Below are 14,519 nucleotides of genomic sequence, written 5' to 3'. Positions count from 1 at the left end.
TGGTTACCTGTAAGGAAACACGTGCCGTCATCATTGCTTTGCACAAAAAGGGCTTCACAGGCAAGGATATTGCTGCCAGTAAGATTGCACCTAAATCGACCATTTATCGGATCATCAAGAACGTCAAGGAGAGCGGTTCAATTGTTGTGAAGAAGGCTTCAGGGCGCCCAAGAAAATCCAGCAAGCGCCAGGATCGTCTCCTAAAGTTGATTCACCTGTGGGATTGGGGCAGAGTACAGAGTACAGAGCTTGCTCAGGAATGGCAGCAGGCAGGTGTGAGTGCATCTGCATGCACAGTGAGGCAAATACTTTTTGAGGATGGCCTGGTGTCAAGAAGGGCAGCAAAGAAGCCACTTCTCTCCAGGAAAAAAATCAGGGACAGACTGATATTCTCCAAAAGGTACAGGGATTGGACTGCTGAGGACTGGGGTAAAGTAATTTTCTCTGAATCCCCTTTCTGATTGTTTGGGGCATTTGGAAAGAAGCTTGTCCGGAGAAGACAAGGTGAGCTCTACCATCAGTCCTGTGTCATGCCAACAGTAAAGCATCCTGAGACCATTCATGTGTGGTGTTGCTTCTCAGCCAAGGGAGTGGGCTCACTCACAATTTTGCCTAAGATCACAGCCATGAATAAAGAATGGTACCAACACATCCCCCGAGAGCAACTTCTCCGAACCATCCAGGAACAGTATGGTGACGAACAATGCATTTTCATGATGGATGCATGATGGAGCACCTTGCCATAAGGCAAAAGTGATAACTAAGTGGCTCAGGGAACAAAACATCGATATTTTGGGTCCATGGCCAGGAAACTCCCCAGACCTTTGAGAACTTGTGGTCAATCCTCAAGAGGCGGGTGGACAAACAAAAACCCACAAACTCCTGATGGGCTGCCATCAGTCAGGATGTGGCCCAGAAGTTAATTGACAGCATGCCAGGGCGGATTGCAGAGGTCTTGAAAAAGAAGTGTCAACACTGCAAATATTGACTCTTTGCATCAACTTCATGTAATTGTCAATAAAAGCCTTTGACACTTATGAAATGCTTGTATTTATACTTCAGTATTCCATAGTAACATCTGACAAAAATATCTAAAGACACTGAAGTGGAAATTCATACTTGTGTCATTCTCAAAACCTTTGGCCACGACTGTACATCTAGCTACATATTGAACTTCCATCCTCTCAGGCCAGGGGCACAATGTATGAATTTATGGTTGGCTCAGAATCGCCATTATAATCACTGGCCGGTACAAGGAATTAAGTAAAATCACATGTCCAAATCCCTATCTCCACCAATGGCTAATTTTAGCCACCGGAGTACAACGGAACAAGATGCAATAATCAAACAAAAAAAATTCTGTCATATGTTTTGATGTGTTGATTGTGAAGTCAAATCCAAACTGGCCTCCCTTGACATTTTTTTTTGTACACAAGGACCATTTAAAGTTGAGCTTACTCAGTTTAGCTCAACACTGATTGGCTATTATTTTATACTTAGGCCAAATGCTCGCTGGCTTTCCTTGCATATGGGCAACAATGCCATACTCTTTTTGACCAGACAGTATCAAAAAGATGGGCTACAGAGACAGAGGGATGTCGTTTCGCTCGCGCTGATGCTTTCTCCGGGTGAGATACACTATATACACAAAAGTATGTAGACACCCCTTCAAAATAGTGGATTAGGTTATTTCTGCCACATCCGTTGCTGACAGGTAAATAAAATTGAGCACCAAGCCATGCAATCTCCATAGACAAAAATTTTTTTTTTCATGGTTTGGGCTAGGCCCCTTAGTTCCAGTGAAGGGAAATCTTAACACTAGAGTATACAATGACATTCTAGACGATTCTGTGTTCCCAACTTTGTGACAACAGTTTGGGGAAGGCCCTTTGCTGTTTCAGCATGACAATGCCCCCATGCACAAACTGAGGTTCATACAGAAATGGTTTGCCGAGATTGGTGTGCAAGAACTTGACAGGCCTGCACAGAGTCATGACCTCAACCCCATCGAACACCTTTGGGATGAATTGGAACGCCCACTGTGAACCAGGTTTAATCGCCCAACATCAGTGCCCGACTTCCAATAATGCTCTGTGGCTGAATGGAAGCAAGTCCTGCAGCAATGTTCCAACATCTAGTGGAAAGCCTTCCCAGAAGAGTGGAGGATGTTATAGCAACAAAGGGGGAACTAACTACATATTAATGCCCATGATTTTGGAATGAGATGTTTGATTAGCAAGTCTCCACATGCACTACATAACCTTTCATTTTGACATACTTTTGGTAAACTTACAAATGTGTGCATAACATGGTGTTTTATATAGGCTACACTTCCAATGGTGTAGCCTCATAGGCCTATGCTTATTATCTTGTCAATGTAGGTCACGGATTGTGTGGAGAAGGATTGCAAGCAAGGGCTGCCCCCAAAACCGTGTCATGGACCTTGCCAGAGGGGCAAAGCCCCGTCTGAGACAGGTTATAATAATGTAACGTAAAATTAGCTAACAGGTCTAGCCACTAGCCTCTGTCTAAGGTGAACTAGTGGTAGCCTAAGTTAGCTTAATAACTTAAACAAATAGCCTACAACGGAGACTATGCCCCTGTTTTGGGATAACCTATACATCCTTCATTCCTCCCATCCTTGAAGACTGATAGATGGATAGTTTATTTCACTTTGTATATTATCTACTTCACTTGCTTTGGCAATGTTAACACTTTTCCCATGCCACTATAGCCCATTGAATTGAAATTGAATAGTGAAAGGAGATATTATGCTAGGCTACCAACCAAGTTATCAAAATTGATCTAATAGGCTGATATTTAGATCAATGATTATTTCGAGAAAGGGAGAATGCATCCATGAATATATTCAAACAGTGCCTCAGATTAGCTGGTTGGTGCATGCAAGAGTCGTCCTTGAGTTACACCACCCACAGACACTTGCGTAAAATCCGTGCTTCGTTGTTCATTCCCCCCGAAGCCGTTGGATAGCCCTATAATTTACATCATTTACATACGACTAGCCTACAGGTTGGGGCACTCAATTTGTAATGAGTGAAAAATAGCGGCGTCGTAGCGAATTTGGAGAGCAGTTTGACATGGGACATACACACGCATAGCCCCCGATCTCCAGGATGCCAAGATAATTTGTTTTATTGGGTGTGCTAACGTTACCTACTCGCCTATAGTCGTTAGAAGAATAGTTGCCATAAGGGGGAAATACTACTGCCAATAAAGCACCATGGATAAGTTTCCATTATGCACAGATTTTTGCAAGGTGTTCGCTTCGGCTACGCAGCAAAACTTTATAGCGAATTCGGAGGGCAGATTGACAGGGACTCAACCCCAAATTCAGTTAAAGTGCAAATAACGTTTTTGTTTGTTTGTGCTCACAACGCACCATGGCCTTTAGAGTGTATAGCTATAATCTGAAATTGACAGTTATTAAATTGATGCGCATTAAAAAATATATATAATGATGCGCGTGAATGCGCAGTGACACATGTTTGAACGAGTGTATTAGTTCACTAGATTGGTAGCTGTTTGTTTTGACCGTTTTTTAAAATATTTTTTACCGCCCACACACCTGCATACACACACAACCTGCCGTCTCTACCTATGTATGTAACCACGGTTCCTCATTCTGAAAATAATCTGTGGCACAACCTTTTCCAGGTCCTAATACTTATAATAATATGGTTATTATATGCTAAAATAGCAAGGATTTCCTTCTTACTAAAGCCAATTCTAAAGTATACAGTAGTTTCATCAGGTCATCAAACACACAGCAACACGGAGTCAGGGAGACACTTATCCAAATCTCTACATTAATCTTGAAACATAACTGAGGCTTTTTTCTCATAATGTCGAGTTTATTCTTGAAGTATTGTCATTTTATTCTCGAAATGTCGAGTTTATTCCTGAAGTATTGTCACTTTATTCTCGAAATATTGCCACTTTTTGAAGTACTATTATGCAAAAAATAATAATCCAGGTATCACCACCTATCGCTGTTTTTTTTCTCTTCACTTGGCCCTAAAATTATTTTGTAGCATAGGCATTTAAAATTGCGAAACAAAAGTAAAAACTATATTGTAGTAAATAGATTTGGAAAATTATTTGTAACCATAATTTAGCAGATATAGTTTCACTTGACAGAATCAAAGTTGGTTATAAATATACAGTGCCTATAGAATGTCTATACCCCCCTTGGATTTCATCACATTTTATTGTGTTAAAAAGTGGGATTCTAATGGATTTAATTTTCTTTCTGTCAATGATTTATACAAAATACTGTCAGTGTTGGTACACATGCATGTTTTGGAACATTTTTATTGTATATTTTTGTTATTTTCTTTCTGTCATTTAGTGCATTATTGTGGAGTAACTACAATGTTGTTTTGGCCATCCTCGGTTTTCTCCCATCACAGCCATTGAACTCTAGCTGTTTTAAATCTGTTTTAAATCACCAATGGCTTGGTGACATCGCTCAGTAGTTTCCTTCCTGTCCTGCAGGTCAGTTCAGAAGGATGACAGCACCTTTGATATGTGTGAGTGCTTTAATACATCAGCCACAGTATACTTTTTTAACTTGACCATGCTTGAAGATGCATTCAATGTATGATTTATTATTTTTGCCTATATACCAATCATTCCCCAGGCTTTCAAAAATCTCCCTGGTCTTTATTTGAATCTGTGCTTGAAATTCAACACTCGACTGAGGGACTTTAAAGATGTTGTATGCATGGGGGACAGAGGAAGGGGTAGTCCTTCAAAAAACATGTCAACCTCTATTTCAGAGTCCAAATAAGGAATTATGTGATTTGTTAAGCCACATTTTACTTCTGAAATAATTTAGGTTTACCTAAACAAAGGTGAATACTTATGCAAAGTCCAGACTTTCTATGGCACTGTAAGTCTATTCACACAGTCATTGTTTGAATTTTGATATCACAAACAGTTTGTTATAAGCTGTTTTAGGCAGTGGTGGCCCACCCATTATTTGCCCCACTGGTGATTGTATTTTTGTGAAGGGTTTAAACATGTTTCCCATGCATGTTCAATGAACCATAAACAATTAATGAACATGCACCTAATCAATGAACATGCACCTAAGAAACTAACAGCTTAGATGGTAGGCAATTAAGGTCACAGTTATGAAAACTTAGGACACTAAAAAGGCCTTTCTACTGACTGGAAAAGCACCAAAAGAAAGATGCCCAGGGTCCCTGCTCATCTGCGTGAACGTGCCTTAGGCATGCTGCAAGGAGGCATGAGGACCGCAATGTGGCCAGGGCAATAAATTGCTATGTCCGTACATTGAGACGCCTAAGACAGCCCTACAGGGAGACAGGACGGACAGCTGATCGTCCTCGCAGTGGCAGACCACGTGTAACAACACCTGCACAGGATCGATACATCCGAACATCACACCTGTGGGACAGGTACAGGATGGCAACAACAACTGCCCGAGTTACACAAGGAACGCACAATCCCTCCATCAGTGCTCAGACTGTCCACAATAGGCTGAGAGAGGGCTGAGGGCTTGTATGCCTGTTGTAAGGCAGGTCCTCACTAGACATCACTGGCAACAACGTCAACTTTGGGCACAAATCCACCGTTGCTGGACCAGACAGGACTTGCAAAAAGTGCTCTTCATTGACGAGTCGTGGTTTTGTCTCACCAGGGGTGATGGTCGGATTCGCGTTTATTGTCAAAGGAATGAACGTTACATCCATCGAGGCCTGTACTCTGGAGCGGGAACTATTTGGAGGTGGAGGGTCCGTCATGGTCTGGGGAGGTGTGTCACAGCATCATTGGCGTGAGCTTGTTGTCATTGCAGGCAATTTCAACACTGTGCTTTACAGGGAAGACATCCTCCTCCCACATGTGGTACCATGACAATGCCACCCCCCCCCCCCCCCCCCCCCCCCTTTTGTTCAAGGGCACATTTTTCCATTTCTGTTAGTCACATGTCTGTGGAACTTGTTCAGTGTATGTCTCAGTTGTTGAATCTTATGTTCATACAAATATTTACATGTTAAATTTGCTGAAAATAAACACAATTGTCAGTGAGAGGACATTTCTTTTTTTTGCTAAGTTTATGAAGTTATTTCAGAACGAAAGTTAACTGGCTAGGGCATCATGCTTTGACATTGTTTGATCATGTATTTTCAGTTATTGCATAAGCATGCTTGTTGCGCTCTCCCTAGTGCACTTATTAATTTATGAGCTGCCTGCTCGTTGTGAACGGTATAATCTAATCTGTTGAAAACAGTGGCAGCATGTGCAGGAGTGGTCATGTTTTTTTAGTGAAATAGGTGTATTTATGCTCTTGTTCAAATGCACAGATCGCTTAATATATCTTCTCCGAGAAACTACTGGTAGTTCGAAAACTTGGCATCATATTTCTGTCATGCTGCTTTGTTGACAACTCCAACCACCACCATGACCCTCCCCCTCACCGTCTGGGTATTCAGCAGCTGCAGCCACTGGTTTTACGAGGAGGTTATTTTTTCCCGCCTGCCTTTCCTTCACCAATGGCCCATAGAAACAACATCAAACCTATATCAACTAATTTCCTACAAAGGCATATAATAACAGATGTAGCCTAAAGACAAGATTAAATTGACAGTAGTCTGATGGGTGACAATATTATCAATTGCCTTGTAGCCTCTGCCGAGTCCCCAACAACTGGAAAGAGTTTACGCTTTTGGATGTTAAGATGTTAAGGCGACACTCCGTCTTAACTCCTCCTCTACATTTACTGGATTGGTTAAACAGTGCACAAAATAACCTCTTGTTGTTGTCAAGACCAGTATGTATAGGATCTAGTTTCAGACATTTCTTTTAAGCCTGCTACGCTAGGTTAATTGCCTAGTGAAAGAAGAGACTGCAGCGCAGCGTGGGTAATTGACAAAGAAGGGAGCGAGTTTTACCAAAAATAAACTTTTAGAAATCATCCTTCATGCAGGTAAGGCGTTTTTATGTCATAACATATCGGAAAGAGCGTGTTCAACGGTTTCTAAAACATACATTTGCCAAACAACTTAAAATTAAGGCATGGGGCCTCCCGGGTGGCGCAGTGTCTAGGGCTCTGCTGTGCCACCAGAGACTCTGGGTTCGAGCCCAGGCTCTGTCACAGCCGGCTGTGACCGGGAGGTCCATGGGGCGACACACAATTGGCCTAGCGTCGTCCAAGCCCTCGCTTGGCAGGTAGGGATATCCTTGTCTCATCTCAAGCGACTCCTGTGGCGGGCCGGGGCGCAGTGCACGCTAACCAGGTCGCCAGGTGCACAGTGTTTACTTCGACACATTGGTGCGGCTGGCTTCCGGGTTGGATGCATGCTGTGTTAAGAAGCAGTGCGGCTTGGTTGGGTTGTGTTTCGGAGGACGCATGGCCCTCGACCTTCGTCTCTCCCGAGCTCGTACGGGAGTTGCCGCGATGAGACAAGATAGTAACTACTAACAATTGGATACCACGAAAAGGGGGTAAAACAAAAATTAAGGCATTTTTAAAATATCACTTTTTTGGTAGAATATTACAGCCTCTATTCAATGCGTTCTACATGTAAGCACTTGCGGCAGCATAGACATAGGCCGTTAAACTCAGACTAGTAGTCTAACATAATAAAGTTAAAGTATGATATTCTGTTCTTTTGAAATAAAATGTACATATTTTTGAAACATTTATAAAGACCTGTCTTATCAAAATAATGTTGACTTTCTTTGTGAAGGTGTATAACACTTGAATTGTGGTGTGTTTTGTTTTTACGTAGTGAGTATACCAAACATCAGGAACACTTTCCTAATATTGCGTTGCACCCCACCCCCCCACCCCTACTTTTGCCTTCAGAACAGCCTCAATTCGTACAAGACATGGACTCCTGTGTTGACTCCAATGCTTCCCACAGTTGTGTCAAGTTGGCTGGATGTCCTTTGGGTGGTGGATCCTTCTTGATACACACAGGAAACTGTTGAGTGTGAAAAACCCAGCGGGGTTGCAGTTCTTGACACAAACCGGTGCACTTGGCACCTACTACCATACACCAGTCAAAGGCACTTCAATCTTCTGTCTTTCCCATTCACCCTCTGAATGGCACACATACTCCATTGTGAACATGCACAATCCATGTCTCAATTGTCTGAAGGCTTAAAAAAATCCTTCTTTAACCTGTCTCCTCCCCTTCATCTACACTGATTTGAAGTGGATTTAACAAGTGATATCAATAAGGGATCATAGACTGACCAGGTGAATCCAGGTGAAAGCTGTCATGGAAAGAGCAGGTTCTTAATGTTTTGTATCCTCAGTGTACAATATAAAACCAACTTTACCTCAGTGCCTACCTGCTCTAAAAAGTTGGGTAAACAATACTTTCCTGTGGATATTTTGTCTCAAGTTTCAAGCAGCTGAAGGACAAATTGCACAGACAACCGGTAGAGTAAGTTTAAATGTAAACATTTTTTTTCAACATTCTGGCTTGTAAGAAACATTTACAAAATTTTTCAGGCATTAGTTTCAGGCTGAATATACCAATTTTGTATGACAGCCTGATTAATCAGACTAGCAGTATTTGAACAGACCAGCAACTTCCTCTTGCCTCTGTATACAGAGATACAACATGTAACATCAAGGCCAAGAAAAATGAACGAGAAGGGAGTGGGTAAGGAAAGAACGAGTGAATGAGGGGCTGTACAGTACCTGACAATGTGCTGAGGTTTAGGTCAATAGGCGTATGCGGATGTCTGGCCCACACCCCCTCCGACGTGACGTTTTAACACAAACTAATATACACACAATATGGTCCTGAAATCAAGGTGGGGGCCTGTTCAGGGGTCCTGAACAGAGCCACAAACACACACACACTACGGATATGTCCTTGCAGATGGGTGAGTCGGAGTTGCAGGACAGGAATGCAGTGAAACTTCTACCTCCCTTCAGGGTGTGGAGCTCCCTGACTGGCACCTCCCAGCTCTGCCTAGGTCTGTCTGCAGCTCTGGGTCCTACTGTCCGACAGAGTAGAGGACTCTATTCCCACAGGAATCTCACAGTAGTCAGACACACAGCATTGGGATTACTTTTTATTTTTTACTTAATTTTTTTGTCCTGCAGATTATTTGGAAACACAATAACAAACCAATGTAGATATTTATACATGCAACTTAGAAGTTTTATATCACTTTTATATCACAAAATGTTGATTTTAATATATTTTGGACCTCAGAGCAATCTTATTTGATTTAGAAAAGGATATTCAAATGATCAGTAAGCTATACAAAACCTTGCGGAGCCTATCCAACTGACAATCTCTTCGGAAAAAAATATAAGCTATTGGAACCAAGACTCAAAAAGAACTGATGGCACAAGATGGAGGGAATGTTGGAACACAACTAATGAAATGACAGTCAACGAAAAAAATCAGCTTAATCCAGTATAAACTAATGTATAGAAAGAGACACAATTCACAAATTCTACAGCACAACGGCAGAGTCATGTCTTAAGTATAAAACTAACAATGAGTGTTCTAAAGTCCAAAGGTTTTATGTTAGAAAGTTGTCTGTCAGAATTATCACAATGTAAATGCACTTTGAATCCGTCTGTCTGCATGTTTCAAGACATGGCATATGAGGGTGCAGTGAGATACCCGATGGGTTGGACCATACTTTTCTCGTCAATCATCTTGGAAAATGTTCCAATTAAGAACATTCAAAACAAAAGTGAAAAAATATTAGACAACAATAGGACAAAGTAACAGACGAGAGTAAAAAAAAAAAAAAAATATTATATATACCAACATGCAATAAATAAGTCATAATAAAGAGTAAAATAATAATGAGACATTGGATCATTATTATATCATACAGCTTACCTGCTGTAAGCTACATATTATACATTAGGTGTGAAATATTATATAAGGATTAAATCAATGTGATGTGGGGGGAGATTCTCCATATAGTCAATAAAAGGTTGCCAAGTTCTGTAAAATGTCTCACTTATTCCTCAAGCAGTAAGTGATTTTCTCCAAAGGGATACAACTATTAACTTCTGATAGCCACATTGCAACTTGCAGGAAGGAATCCGATTTCCATTTCAAGGCAATACATTTCTTGGCAATCGCTAGCAAAATTTCTATTAGCTTTATAGTATGGCTTTGCCTAAGATTGGTGTTAGTAAAGTTACCCAGTAGACAGACCTCCGGGTCTAAAGGGAATGCAACCCCGTGAATTGAGGATATGGTATCGCATACCCCCTGCCAGAAACCGTGTAGTTTTGAACACTGCCAAGTGTAATGGAGGAATATTCCTTCATCTGAGCCCCATCTAAAACATAGGGAGGAGATATCAGGGTTGAACTTGTGCAGTCTAGATGGGGTGATATAGAGCTGATGGAGGAAATTAAACTGGATCAGTCTGTATCTGGAGTTCAATGTGGATGTAACACCATCCCTGCATAGGCCACTTCATAGACCCTCATCAAGATCAATACCCAGATCTTTTTCCCATCTAAGTCGGGGTTTCTCTAGCTCAGTCAGTGTTAGTCCTGAAGTTAGAGCATCGTAAACATGGGAAATGGTCTTGAAAAGCGGTTGGTCTGCGTGGCAGAGTTGTTCAATAGGGGACATCTTAGGTAGGTTCCATTGTCCCTTGAGTCACCCTAATAAAGTTTCATAGCTGTAGGTAGCTAAAGAAGTCCCTGTTAGGCAAGTGGTATTTCTGTTTCAGCTGATCAAAAGACATAAGAACTCCCTCCTCATAACAATGTTCCAGAAGAGTGATCCCCTTATCAGACCATGGTCTAAAGTAGAGGTTGACCGATTATGATTTTTCAACACCGATACCAATTATTGGAGGACCAAAAAAAAGCTGATACCGATTAATCGGACGATTTTATAGATTTTTTATTTTTAAAAATCAATAAAAATCAATAATGACAATTACAACAATACTGAATGACCACTTATTTTAACTTATTATAATATCAATAAAATCAATTTAGCCTCAAATAAATAATGAAACAGTTAGTTAGTTACCTGCAGTTACTGGCCCAACACTCTTAACCGCTAGGATACCTGCTGCCTCAACACATTGGTAGGTTGCACTAGATACTTCAAATATCTGCTATCCATGCGGAGTTGGCAGCGGGACAGCTCTTTCATTGCTCAGCAGGATACTTCTGTAAGGAGTGGGCTGTACTCTGTGGGGAGCTCAAACTTCATCAATATAGATATAGAGAAGGGATGGTGGAGACGGCCTGGTGACATTGAGCTGCCTGCCTATCCTTGGATATGCTGACCTGACCACCTCCGACTACCACCTCCGCTGACCATCTATGAGCTTCCAGGTCCTCACCTCCCAGGATGCCCCTCATAGCGCTCCGGTGCTGGGAGATGAGCCTCCCGAAGAGGAAGAAATTGAGCTCGAGGATGGAGGATTAGGAACAGCCACAGGTGCAGCAGCCTTTGCTCCCATCTGTCCTGTCTGCAGAGCGAACATAAGTTATTAAATCATCCGATAATGCCTGCAGCCGCACCTCATGGTGGCCAATCACAGTTCATTGGTGGATGAGAGCCGACCGTAAATGATGGAGTTCAGCATGTTCCTCCTCTGCTGGGTCCATTGTTGGCTGCTGGGTCCATTGTAGGTCTACTGTTACAGTGATGCTTGTATGAACTCGAACTTAGTCGCAGAGAAACACCGCAAGCAGAGGTAAAGGTAAATTCAGCTCTTTACATAAAATCTTGACAAAACCAAGGCAACAGCACGAAACAAAACACAAGACCTAAGCACAGATACAAGCAACAGAGGAACCTAAATAGCAAGGCAACCAGGTGAACAGAAGGTAATCAAAACCAGGTGAAACCAATAAGTAATAATTAGGGTAACATGTAAACTAGAACAAGGCAAGGGTGCCCTCCAGCAGTAACCCAAGGGAACAACAATCAAATAAACGGAACCTGTGACACTCATGACCATGGCTGCCCATCTGCTGGAGGTTTCAAGAAGCAGAGTTTATTGAGATGATCTAGCTACTGTTGTAGCCTATAATTATTTAAAAATTACTTGCTGTTTATTTAGCGAAACAAGCACTTAGTGCTTTTCCTTATGTAACAGGGTTATATTGGTGATTCCACTTGCCACTTTATTGTTAAGCCAATGGGTTTTTGGTTTGAGTTTGTCTTGCCTTCACCTACTCAACATGGCATCTTATTGGCTGGGTTGCCTAGCTTGCTTACGAGGGGGGATGTTCCAGTTAGAATCGTCCCAGTGAACAAGCACCAAACCAGCGGTAAGTTGTTGGTTGCAAAGCACTGTACATCAAAAGTGATTTTTATACTCTCAAGTGATGATTTAAATGTACAATTTATATCAAATTGTTTGTAAATGTTATTCGAACATCACACATAAGATGCAGCGGTTTTTGGAGAATATTTGTTGTGCATTTTGTTGTAGAGAATTCCCACCAGTATTAGCTAGCAACTTACTGTGTCTGGTGGGGGGGGTTCATATATTTTGTACAGTGCGTGAGTGCAGAGTTGGATGGTGAGACGTGCATTGCATGACGTGCAATTTTGTGTCGTTCTTATCAGGTACATTGTTAAATATATTATATTGTATATTGTAATTGTATTATTTTGGTAACTACCCCAGTGAACAAGCACCAAACCAGCGTGCGTGAGTGCAGAGTTGGATGGTGAGACGTGCATTGCATGACGTGCAATTTTGTGTCGTTCTTATCAGAATAAAGCTACATGACTGGTGCTACATGTTGGAGTTCCGTGTCGATGACTGATTGTACACAACGCAAGACGAGTACTGTTACAGTGGTGCCGTGACCGTTCTTCTGGATCGGATCATGCTTCGCTGGATTTCCATCTTAGAACTTCGCCGTGGTTGCTGTTGAAGAATCAGATAAGACGTTGCTGGTGCAGTTTATGGCGAATCGCATTTCACCACAAGAGGGCGCCACTAGAACGTTTTATTATCGAAATTGATGAACTTTTGTGTTACTTGTTTAATTGCAATTCTAATGTATATCTGATATAAGTAGGGTGAGTTTTACCAGTGTACTAGATATAGGTTAGATTTTGACGTGAGGTTTAAAATATATATATATACATGTTTTGCTATTTACATTTTTATTAGGGTGTTGATTTCCCATTGTTAAAATGGAAGGTGTTGGAAGAGGTAGGGGTTACCTGTCATTTAATATGTCACCATCTGTTGGTAGGGGTTCAGCCAAAATTCCAGTTACTTCTACACCTATGCCCAAACTGGAGGGTTTTGATGATAGGTTACCCATGGACACGCCCAAGGATGTGTATGAAAGAGTTTTGCCAAATACAGGGAGTGGGGAGGTCTCCATGGATTTGATAGCAGACATAGTACAGCAGATTGGTCATTCCATTGGGGAGAACATTGCCTCCTGTTTGGAGTCAAAGGCAATTGTTGGGCATGTTGGGGACAATTTTATGGGGAGTGTATGCAGCTCGAGGGGTATGGATGTGTCAAGCCTGAACCTGGTATTGAAGTCTGATATCAGGGAACCGGTGTACTTTCGGGGGGGTGGCTCTGAAAAGTGCACAGTGCATGAGTGGGAGGATATGGTAATTGTTTACATGCGTAAGAGGGGCGTGTCTGTGATGGACCAAGCAGTTGAGGTTATGGGCAGGCTTATGGGAAGGGCCCGCGACGTTGTTAAAGTTGGCATACGCAGCAATCCCTCCATTGATTTATCTACAGGCCTGAGTCCCATCTTTGACATACTGAAACAACATTTTAGTGACACTGTTTTTTCAAGCATGCCCCTTGCTGACTTTTATGCCACATTACCTCTGACTGATGAACAACCATTTGAATATTGGCTCAGACTGAACAGGGCTATGGAGGTTGCTGAAGATTGTCTAAAGAGACAGGGAAAAAGTGTTGAAGACCCATCTCGTGAGCTCACAGTCATGTTTATCAGACATTGCCCTAATGCTGAACTGTCGCTTATCTTTAAGTGCAAGCCATTACAGCAGTGGACTGCTGCAGATGTTCATGAGAGGCTGGATGAATACAGGAGGGAGCGGAGGTACTCTCACTTATCTAAGTTGACCCCAGCCATCGCAACAATGAAGCAGGAAGTTGGTGCTGTCATGCCGATCACCATGCCTGCTGTGAGAACCCACATGGAAGTACCCAATACGTTGCCTTACCCAGCCCAGACTATTCAGGGCTCAGCTGAGCCGATGGAACGTATCCTGGCAATGCTGGAGCGTGTGCTGGAGCAGAGGCCACAACAGTCTGACCATAAGTTCCAAAAAGGGAATGGGAGCAAAGTGAAGTCTAATGGGCCATGTAACGTGTGCGGGGATGCTGGACATGATACTTACTTTCACTGCAGGGCCAATCACCTCTGCTTTCTTTGTCATGTAGCTGGCCACGCACGCTCTCAGTGCCCCAAGGCCGCAGCTCTGAGCACAGCTGGTGGAGTCCCTACAGTAATCACTGCTCAGCTTCCGGAAAACTAGTAGGCCTGC

The 14,519-nt window shown here is 42.3% G+C and overlaps 1 protein-coding gene across 5 annotated transcripts in view; it reads right to left on the bottom strand.

The window, feature by feature from the left end:
- LOC110494008 (anoctamin-10) overlaps window positions 1–8,958 on the bottom strand; it is a 55,509-nt gene extending 46,551 nt beyond the window's left edge. For 2 of the 5 annotated variants that reach the window (XM_036953407.1, XM_036953395.1), the window contains exon 1: window positions 8,702–8,955. The gene's annotated coding sequence lies outside the window, so the exon portion shown is untranslated. Of the gene's footprint in view, window positions 1–8,701 lie in introns of all 5 variants that reach the window. The other 3 variants (XR_005037525.1, XM_036953398.1, XM_021568670.2) reach the window with 3 other exon arrangements.
- Between the last annotated feature and the right edge of the window lie 5,561 nt (window positions 8,959–14,519).

Source organism: Oncorhynchus mykiss, chromosome 2 (assembly GCF_013265735.2).
Source record: "Oncorhynchus mykiss isolate Arlee chromosome 2, USDA_OmykA_1.1, whole genome shotgun sequence".
Classification (NCBI taxonomy): domain Eukaryota; kingdom Metazoa; phylum Chordata; class Actinopteri; order Salmoniformes; family Salmonidae; genus Oncorhynchus; species Oncorhynchus mykiss.
The sequence above is the reverse complement of the archived record's forward strand: the minus strand, read 5'-3'. Positions and strand labels throughout refer to the sequence as shown.